Raw genomic sequence first — 11,378 nt, forward strand, 5'->3', positions numbered from 1 at the left:
GCTTTCCAAATATGGGGTCAGTTTATGCACAGGTCCTCACCAATTTGAGCTACAGGTCAATTTTTGAAATTAGGGGCATTGGCAGCAAAATAGGAAAAATTCATCATTGATCACTAAGAGTGGTTGAAAGGTAGATGTGAAGGCTTGCTGAATCCTAGGTATGGAGGAAAACTAATCCAAAAATTTTATTTTACCTTTGAGATCTTATAACTGATTTTTAGCTTTCACTTTGAGTTAAAATTTGACATCAAAAGTTAGTTACCTTTCCAAATCAAAATATGTGAGATTCTTTATGCCTCTGAGAGAAAAAATGATGAGATTTTTTTTTCAATTACAGAGAGAAGGTAGAGAGAGGGTTTTTCTGCTTCTTGGGAAGGAATTGTGAAAGGAAACTTGTCATCTCCTGATCAGATCTAGGATTTTCCTTTTCCTATATCTATCTTTTTCTTTCTCTTTGTAAGGGTTCCAATTTTTTGTGACTGAGAAACCAGTAGGTTCTCGTTCTGGGGAGAAAATTTGCACATTACTGTGAGACCATATTCTGGTTCTAGTTTTGATGTTTTTCCTTGACTGTGATACCATAATTCAGCATAATTCTTTCATGTGAATAGTAATAGTGTAGATAATACAACAAGTTCTGATGTGTTAGGTGTTTTCATGTTTTAATTTTGTGCATTTGAATGTATAGTTTCAAGGAAATGAATACATATGAATAGTAATTTCACTAGTTTCATTATGGACCTTCTTGTCTCCTATCTTAGCAATCTGTAAGTCTGATGTGGTTTTGGAACAAAGATCTGAGACCCATTTGCATCCCTTTCAGGTTGTATGTTTGATGTATTTTGTTGTTGGACCAAAGGGCCAAGTAAAATGCTTGATATGTTTAAAAAGGTTACTGGTTACTTGAGAAGGATATTTTGTGAGAATGAGATCTGAACGAACACAAATGTCTAAATCATAAGGTGATTAGATAGATCTGATGTTTGGGTATACAAGATATGTCCTGATGTCACAAATGTATGTTTTGAATTCATGGGATTGCCCAATGGATTCAGCATTGATAAGTTATAGGATCACTTCTTATACTTCTACATATTTGAGGATTTGTTGAAACTCAACATCAATAATAAAATTCTTTTCCCCTTTCATGTTGAAGAGCTATAATAGAATGCCCTCACATAGCTTATGAGGTTCCTAGATATGCATTTAGCTACTATAGATTGATGTTATTTCATGAGTTGTCGGGAGAAATAAGGGTTTTATCTACTTCATATTAGATTCAGTGTATGCTTTGACAACTAGTACCATATAAAGAATCTATAGGTCCACCCACCTAGGTTTTGCAAAGCCTGAAGTAGAAGAAGGGTCATGCCTTATAGTTGGCCCAGGTTCTTGGTGAAGTGTGTCCATTATTGGAGATAGCTACCCATAGACACATTCTTGCCTTGCATACTTGGTTGTTTAAACACTGTTAAATCAGGAGCCAACACTCGTAGATTATGAGCTTGATCTATTGAAGAAAATGTAAGGGTTGAAGCAAAAAGTAAATTCTGTTCAAGAGTATACTAAAGAGTTCAACCGAGTTCTCACTATAACCAGCCATGCAAAAGCTAATAAGGAGAAAGTCACCCATTTATCTTAATGGGTTTTAGCCAAGCATTCAAGATGAGATGAGTCTTGTTTGAGTGACTAGTATTGAGGAGGCATACCAATTTTCCCTAAGGGTTGAGGAGAAACTAAGTAAGAAGTTTAATAACAGGAATAGTGGAAGAGGTCATAGTGGAAGATCTTGCAGATGATCTTATGGAGGTCATAGTGATGATCAAAAGAAAAGGATGAGGCTAGAAGTAGCAATAAAAACTAGAGGGGAAATAATTCCAACCATTTCCATGATCAGACTAATAAAGATTAGAGAGGAAGAGGCAGATGAAAATGATCTGAAAGAGGATGCTTTTGTGCGAAATGTTTTCATTGTGGAGAAGAAGAGCATATAGCATTTGAATGTTCTTAGTGCTAAGGAAGGATAGATTGAAGAATAGAAGGCTAGGCCAAAGTTGTACATATTGATGAAGACACCAAATCCTCACATTTTGAAGATGTTGAAGGATGAGAGATCCTAGTTAATAGAAGAGTCCTACTGAGTGGTGAGAATGATCTTGATCAAAGAAGGAGCTTGTTTTGCACAAGGTGCAGATGTGAAGATAAGTGTTTTGATGTAATCATTGATGGTGGAAGTACTGACAATCTGGTGTCAAAAATTATGATCAACAAGTTAAAGTTGAAGAGAAAGAAACACCCACATCCATATTGTATTGCTTGGGTGGAAGATGACCACAAGGTCATGGTCAATGATTAGTTCTCTATGGAGTTCAATATTGGAAGCTACCAAGATGAGGTACTATGTGATATCATACCAATGAACACATGTCATATTTTTTTGGGTAGGCCATGGCAATTTGATAGGTATGCTATACATGATGGGTGAGCAAATACCTGCACTCTAACCAAGGATGGAGTGAAGCATAAATTGAATCCATTGAAGGATAAAGAAGAAAAGGTATGTAGTGCTACCAGAATATGTTTTGTTGGTGGAAAAGAGTTTCTCAAATCTATGAAGCATAAGCATATGTTTTTTTCTATAATTCCAAAAGATAGTAAAGAAGAAGTAGATAAGGTACCTACAGAAGTTGTAGATATGTTGGGAGAGTTTTTGATATTGTATCAGATGATGTACCTAATGAATTTCCCCCAATGAGGAAGATCAATCACTAGCTGGACTTGGTTCTAGGAGCCAGTGTGGCAAACAAGGAAGTGTACAGCATGACACTAGTAGAAAGTAAAGATTTGAATAGACAAGTTCATGAGTTGTTGTAGAAGTGGCTGATTTAAGAGAGTCTGAGTCCATGTGCAGTACCAGATATATTAGCACTAAAGAAGAATGGAGAATGGAGGATGTGGATAGATTCTCGCACTATCAACAAGATCACAATCAAGTATAAATTTCCATTGCCAAGGATGGATGATATTATGGATTGTTTGAGTGAGATGAGTATTTCACAAAGATAGATCTGAAAAGTGGGTACCATCATATTTTTGTTAGAGAAGGTGATGAGTGAAAGACTACTTCCAAGACAAGGGAAGGACTGTATGAGTGTTTGGTCATGCCTTTTAGGCTAACCAATGCACCAAGCACTTTCATGAGGCTCATGAATGAGGTACTAAAGGAATTTCTGGGAAGATTTGTCATTGTTTACCTAGATGATATTTTGACCTTTAGTAAGATATTGGAGGAGTATTTGATCCATATTCACAAGGTGTTTGATAAGTTGAGGGAAGAAAAGCTATTGATAAACCTGAAGAAGTCTAGTTTTGTAAATAAGGAGTTGGTGTACCTGGGATTTCTAGTCTCAACAAAAGGTCTAAAAATGGACCCAGAAAAAGTGAAAGCTATCCTTGAATGGCCTAATCCAAGGAGTGCAAAAAGCTAAGATATTTTCATGGAATGTCTAGTTTTTATAGAAAGTTCATAAGAGGTTTTAGTAATAAGAGGTTAAAACAAAAAGTTATTGAGCAGCCTATTTTAGCACTTCCTAATTTTAACAAAGTGCTTCAAGTAGACTGTGATACCAGTGGAACTGTAATAGGAGTTGTTATGGGACAAGAAGGTAAACCTATTTCTTATTTTAGTGAGAAATTGAATGATGCAAGGAGAAAATATTTTGTTTATGATCAAGAATTTTATGCTATAGTTCAAGCATTGAAGAAGTGGAGATTCTATCTTCTTCCTAAGGAGCTTTTTTGTATACTAATCATCAAGCTTTGCAATATTTGAATAGTTAAGGAAAATTGAACCAAAAGAATTTAAAGTGGTTTGAGTTTTTGAAAAATTATACATTTGTTTTGAAACAGATGACTGAGAAGTCTAACAAAGTTATATACGCTATTAGTAGAAGACAACTTGTGCTAACAAAATCAGATAGAGGTGGTTGAGTTCAAGGAACTCAGTACTTTGTATCCAAATGGTCTTGATTTTGGTGAATCATTGAAGACTTGTACAAAATCTATTATACTTGATAGGACAAAGTGGATGTATTTCATGATCCAGGATAGTATGTTGTTCAAAGGAAGCCATTTGTGCATTTGTAGGAGTTCAATAAGAGAGAATCTCATCAAGGAGAAGCATAGCAGAGGATTGGTAGGAAATTTTGGCAGAGATAAAATCACAGCTTTTGGTAGCTGAGAATTATTATAGGTCACAGTTGCAGTAAGATGTGAATAATTTTGTACAAAATTGTAGAGTTTGTTAGATGAAAAAAGGAGTGAAGCATAATGCAGGGTTGTATCAGCCATTACCCATACCAGAGAAGTTGTGGGAGTATGTCAGCATGGATTTTGTTCTTGGATTACCGAGTATATAGTGCAAACATGATTATATTTTTGTAGTGGTTGACAAGTTTTCAAAGATGACACATATTTTCCCTTGCAAGAAGACTAGTGATATCGTTCATGTGGTAGAGTTGTTTTTCAAAGAACTGATGAGACTAACATGGTTTGCCAAAGAATATAGTTTTAGATCGAGATATCAAATTTGTGAGGTATTTCTGGCATACATTGTGGAAGAATTTGAAGACAAATTTGAAATTTAGTTCATCACATTTCCATAGAAAAATAGACAAAAATAAGTTGTGAATCAGAGTTTAGGAAACTTATTGAGATGTTTAGTTGGAGACGAGCCAAAAGGATGGTATATGATTTTACCACAGATAGAATTTGCATACAATAATTCTATGAATAGGAGTACTGGTAAATTACCATTCTAGATTGTATATAGCAATAGTCCCAAGAATGCTTCTAAATTGAGGCAATTGGATAAATGAGAGATAAGTAGTGTTGAACCAAAAGAGTTTGCTAAACATTTGAAGAACATCCATGAGGAGGTGAGGAAACACATCATAAAGATGAATAAATAGTATAAAGCTAAGGCATATGTGAAAAGAATGTTTAAGGAATTTCAAATTGGAGATGAAGTCATGGTTCATTTGAGAAAAGAGCATTTTCCAGTGCATTCATATAATAAGATGAAGATGAAGAAGTTTAGACTGTACAAGATAGTAAAAAGGCATGATTCTGGAAATGCTTATGAAGTGGAGTTACTTGTTGAATTGAATATTTCACCAGTATTTAATATTTTAGATATGACAAAGTATTATGAAGGAGGTGTTGGACATGAGATTGAGGAGATACTAGACAGTCATGTTGGCAAAAGTACAAGGAACCAAATTTATGAGGAATACCTAGTCAAATGGAAAGGGAGACTAGCAGAGGATTCATGATGACTAGGAAGGGAGGAGGTTCACCATCTTGGTTTTCTTTTTAACTCCTGAGATGTGATGAAGTCACTTCTCAAATTATCCCAGGTCTCTAATGTAGGAGCATCCTAGGTGTAAGAACAATCTTGCATCACCCAAAAATATTTTCTTCTCAGTCTTTTCTATTTTAATGAGGACTAGTAGATAGGTTGGTTACTATTTATGGGAACTTACTATTTTTAGTAAGTTTGTTTTATGAGCTCATAATGTTCTCATTTTCCACATGAAGGTTCATTTTAAAGTTATAAGGCTACCATAAAAATCTCATTGCTCCAACTTAAGTATTGGAGAAGTTATTATAGATTTTTGGTGAAAATATTTGCAGAAAAATATTTAGGGTCACCATTGAAGGCCTTAGAGTGTCTATATGAGGTCCAAAAACTCAACAAAAAGGTGCTAGTGCCATTTTGAGCTTGTAGATCAGTAGCTGGCATTTCTAAAAAGTGGTTATAATAGCCAATCAGAGAAACGGTTCAAAAATTATGGCCTTCAAAAGTTGAACTTCCTAAAATATCTAAAATAATTGTCAAAGATGTATTTAACTGACTCTATATGTATTTTTGAGGTCTGTCGGCCCTAGGTATTAAGTATCAATGTCTAGAATCTTCTTGGATGACATAAAATTGCCTATTTAAGAAAGGCCCAAACATTGTCTAGAACAGCTCTAGGTAATAGTTTGCAGCTTTGTCTTGCAGATTAGTGTAATGAAGGTGCCCATTTAGGTTAACATATTGTAATTGTGAATTCTATAATTCCACATTTGCAGCGATGATAAGAAGTCCATATTTTGTTCTCACATTTTTTGTTGTTTCTTTGTTCCTTTTATGAGTTTATGGTATTAAGGGGAGCACCCTTTATCAAACTTCAGGTTCTGACACTATTCATTGTTTATGCATATCATCCTATATAAAAATATATGGCATATCATTCCTAATATCATTGAAGGAACTAAAGAGAATGGAAAAAATTTTCCCGTGCAGCTATGGACTCAGTTCTGGCAAAGGTTATATCCTTACTCTAATGCCATTTCTTTTTACAATGATTTTGTATTTCCTATTTCTAATATGCTAGCTGACATAATAGATAGTGTTCCTAGGGGGGTAAACATTCTATTAAGACCTTTTGTATGCCCAAATGAGGATAGAAGACTAAGCCATGATTGGATTAGTTTATTTTTGTTAGTGTAAATAAGTATTTACTATTTACACTTACTTAAGTTTACTTAGGTTAATGCATTATTTTCATATTTATTTATTAGTCAGCTAGGAGTTTGTGCACTCTTGTGAGTTGTCATGATGACATCATAGGGGTCTGCACCTCTTTTAAGCACATGTTGTCTACAACACAAGAATCTTCTACACAAATATGACACTTTGTCATTCTTATCCATTCATCTAGAATGTTGGATAAGGTGCTTAGCTATCAATGCTTATCTTATCTCTTGGTCTATATATACAAGCACTCCTAGTATGTTTGGATATGCTTCTACATGCTTCTAATAATAGTAAGCATTTTCATACTGATCATACTCTTTGGTCTACTGAGTGCTTGTGGTTGTGCTCCTTGATCTTGGGTGAATCTTGCCTTAAGGAAAATTCTTACATAGTATCATAGCTCGGGGAGATTATCATCACTAGCTATTTGAGATCATAGTTTCTTCAACACATCAACCCAAATTCGAAGAATCTACAGATATTGGGAGTGTCTAGAGCCAAAGCGGACCTCACCATTGCATTCGAAACATTGATTTGGTGAATAATTGAGGCAAAATTGGTATGATCATTTCAGATCTGTACATTTAATTTTTAGATCTGCATCTTTTTCATCTACCTCTCTACAAAAAAAATTTGGATTTGCACTATTTTTTCTAAAAATATTGGCCATCAGGCCTGTAGGAGAGATATTTTGCAGGTGAAGATTGAAGCCTGCTGGTGCAAATCTAATATTTGCATCATATTCAAAAGGTCAAAAAACCTCCAAATCAGATTTTGTTTCATCCAAATCGGACATCTGAGGCAAAATCTAGAGCCATTTGATTTTTGGAGGTGTGGTCGTGATTCAGGAAAAATAACATCAGTAGCAATTTTCAAACAACGATATCTTCCTCATACAGACTCCTTTTTACGAGAAATTTTTTTGTTTTGGGGTAGAATTTCATGACCTACACATTGGTGCAGGTGGTTTGAGATCTTTGTTCTTGAATTTTTTTGCAACTCCAAAATCTTGATTTTTGCCACTTTAAATGCTTGGTACGGGCTCATCTAGACACATAATCAAATTCTATTTTTTTTTTTTAAGTGCATTTTTTTTTGGTCTACTTTCTAGATTTACAATCACATTATAGGTTCTCTAGATAGAAATATTGCTTTCAGAAATAGAACCTAAATTGGCATGTAGGTATCGCACTAAGTATAGAGTGCCCAAATCATACATTAGGGGGGGCTGATTGATTATTTCTATATTTTGGTTGGTGCATACATTCATTGATCTCATGGAGGAGTTTTGTGACACATGTCAGTTTGGAATCATACCACGATTGACAAAAATGAACTATAAAAAATGGACTGCTTTAGTCATTGATCATCTAAGAAGTGAGCATAAGGAAGTATTTCCTTATTTATGTTCCAATGAATTGATCTCTAACACTGAAATACAACCACCTCTTTACAGACTCTGGGATATTATTATCCTGAATTTGAGTTTTGATACTAAGCATGTCATTAACAAGCTCACTTATTTGCATGATATGTGGATGGCTATTTTGAAAAAGTATGGAGATCTCATAGTTCCTCCTTTTCTAGATGACATTCTATCTTTTGTGGCTTCAGTCATGGTTCCTCCAACTCTAGAAGAGATCCCACCTCATGATACTCTTGTTGCTCCTACTAATCTAGTTCCAACCACAAATGCTTTAGATTTAGTGCAACAGGAAATTCCATGTCTTCCTACTTCAACTTCATGTGATGACTTCCTTTTATACATTGCACAACCATTCATGGAATCTCACATTGACGATGTAGAGACATTCTTGATGACATTCATCTCCTTTTTGAGGAAAATTCTATTGTTGCAGTGACAGATTCATGTACTTCAGCACTACAAGGTACACATGGTCTTCTAGGTGATGACTTCTTACTAGACATTTTAGCTCTATTCTTGGAGTCACACATAGTAGATATGGAAGACTTCTTTGATGATTTATCACTTCTCTTTGCTGAGGCAGATTCTTCTACAGTTATTGTACATTCTCTACATGATTAATTGTTCCAGGTTGAAGTGAGTGTGGATACTTATGATTAGCAGTTGCAGAAGGCTTCTTCATCAATTGCAGAGATAGACAGTCTTTGAGACAAGTTCTTCAGCTTGTTGAGTAGGTTTCAGATATATCAGAGATTCTTTCCATGTGCAATGGAAGTGTCTCATGTACCTTGGGCATTGTTTCTTCCTAAGGGGAGGAAAACCATTATGCAGTCTTGGATCAGCTTCTTCATTAGAGCAGTCACTGGCAAGCACTCTTCTTTGGGGGGGGGGGGAGGGAGAGCCTATCCTGTCTCTCTTCCTCCTCTTATCATTCTCTATTGTATATACTGGATGTATACTGTAATGGGGGGGTCTTGATTACTCCATCCCTCCATGCATCCTCATTCATCTCTCTTTTTGGGGGAGGGTTTTTTCCCATGTGGTTTTCCCTCTTTCCTCACTTTATGAGAGATTTGCATTTCCATATGCATTATGTAAATGGGTACCTAAAATGGCCTAGTAGCTGGGACCCATCTTGCATTCATCCTAGATTTCATAAGCTTAATCGAATTCCCCTAAGTTGTACTTAAGGGGGGGTGTTGGTGTAAATAAGTATTTACTATTTACACTTACTTAAGTTTACTTAGGTTAATGCATTATTTTCATATTTATTTATTAGTCACCTAGAAGTTTGTACACTCTTGTGAGTTGTCATGATGACATCACAGGGGTCCACACCTCTTTTAAGCATATGTTGTCTATAACACAAAAATCTTCTACACACATATGACACTTTGTCATTCTTATCCATTCATCTAGAATGTTGGATAAGGTGTTTAGTTGTCAATGCTTATCTTATCTCTTGGTTGTTTCTAGAGCCATTCTAAGTGCTTCCTGAGAGGCCTATATATATAGGGACTCCTAGTATGTTTGGACATGCTCTACATGCTTCTGATAATTGTAAGCATTTTCATATTGATCATACTCTTTGGTCTAATGAGTGCTTGTGGTTGTGGTCTGTGATCTTGGGTGAATCTTTCCTTAAGGAAAATTCTTACAATTTCTTTTTGAGAATTTTTCCTTGATAAGGGTTTTTAGATATCCCTAACCCCTCATGTCTTACCTAGATATATCCAAAAATTATCCAAGCAATTAGAATTCTTTTAGTAGCTTATAATGATGAAAGTGGAGTATTTAGGTCCTATAGTAAAGAAGGGTAATATTGCCCTTAGAAATGCCAAGATAGGGGATTCTGTTATAAGGAAGAATACAAAAAATGAATTAGATGCATGTATAAGTGAATGCATATTACCCTCAGCCCCTACTAGAACCTATGAGCCAAATGATTTGGTTAGGCATGCCCTTGAACAAATGAGGAAATTCACTCTCCCAAATAGAAAACTTTGTTGGAAAGAGGATGTAATAATGAACTGTCTAGAGACAAAGGATTGTAGAAAATGGACCCTAAGGTGGAGAGAAATCATGAGGGTAGAGGAGGCCATAAGGAGAGAAGATCCCTCATTCAAGGGTTTCTGCCATGAGGATAGATACTTAAATAGTTACAACAAGTGCGTGGACAATTTTGACAGCATAATGGTCTAAGTCCCTACAGAAATAAGGGATAGAGTAGAGCCCTAATTCACCTAAGAAGACAACTGAACTAGTGTATATGTTGCAGGAATATGACCCTAGTAGTGAGACTCTCACTATGGATGAGGCTAGGGAGATAGTTCAAAGAAGCAGAATTCTACTTTTTTTAGGATCTTTCATGCTTGACCAGATTAGGAGGTAGGATAAATCAATCTAAACTAGATGGACTCACAACTTTCTTCAACAAGTCACACAAGGGCATCAATTTGTATGAGGTAAGATATGCTTTAAATTAAATATAATAAATAAGCATTGTATTAATTTGTTATATTGTTGTCCAAGAAAAAATATTCTAATACATAGAGAACAAACTAAATGGACATACACAATTTGTAAGTGAGAGTTGGTTCTTTTTCTAGTCCCTAATTTTGAATCTGTGAATTCATTTTATTTAATTCAGTAGTCTCCTTAATGGAATAGCTTAAAAATCACACACTAAGATTAATTCCTAGACCAAAAGTGTTAAATAGTCAAAGTTGACTTTTTTTCCCAAGCTTAATTCTCCCCTGAGTGTGTGATGTTTAAGGGTGGCCCTAATTAATAGAAGATGAAATACTATTCACTGTCTTCCAACTTTATGTAGTTTTTTATTAAAGAAAATAGGCTTTAAAAGGGCCCTAAAACCCGAACATAGATAGTACAATCAATAGTATAACAAAAAAAAGGCTACAAATAGAGCTAGAAAACAAAAGATAGAACATCTCCATAAACAAAGAAATAAATAGAATTAAAACCAAGGAGAGATTCCAAAAAACAAGGGTAACCCACAAAAGGCTAGGGTGCTCAGACTATGTCTCTCAACATTTCAACTGCATTGATCTCCAGCTCGGACAACTTGCCTGCCATCTCCTTCATCTCAAAAAGCTCTTGATCAGGGATCAGGGTATCTTTTTTCCTAGTGCTAGATCTAGTTCATTTGCTGGCTCCTTCATCAAGAGTCCTATCTGTAAGGCTAATGTCAAGATCCTGCTTCCTACAGATGTTCTAGTCATCCATAAAGTGAATGAACTTCTTGATGTTCTCATTGTCCTTGAGGATGTTTGGGCTTTGTTAAAATTTACCTTGTATAGTCCAATCCATCTCAAGAGTTTTGGTGTTCACTTACTCCACTCTTTTATC

Source organism: Cupressus sempervirens, chromosome 10 (genome assembly GCF_028749045.1).
Source record: "Cupressus sempervirens isolate cs-2001-9-10 chromosome 10, ASM2874904v1, whole genome shotgun sequence".
NCBI lineage: Eukaryota > Viridiplantae > Streptophyta > Pinopsida > Cupressales > Cupressaceae > Cupressus > Cupressus sempervirens.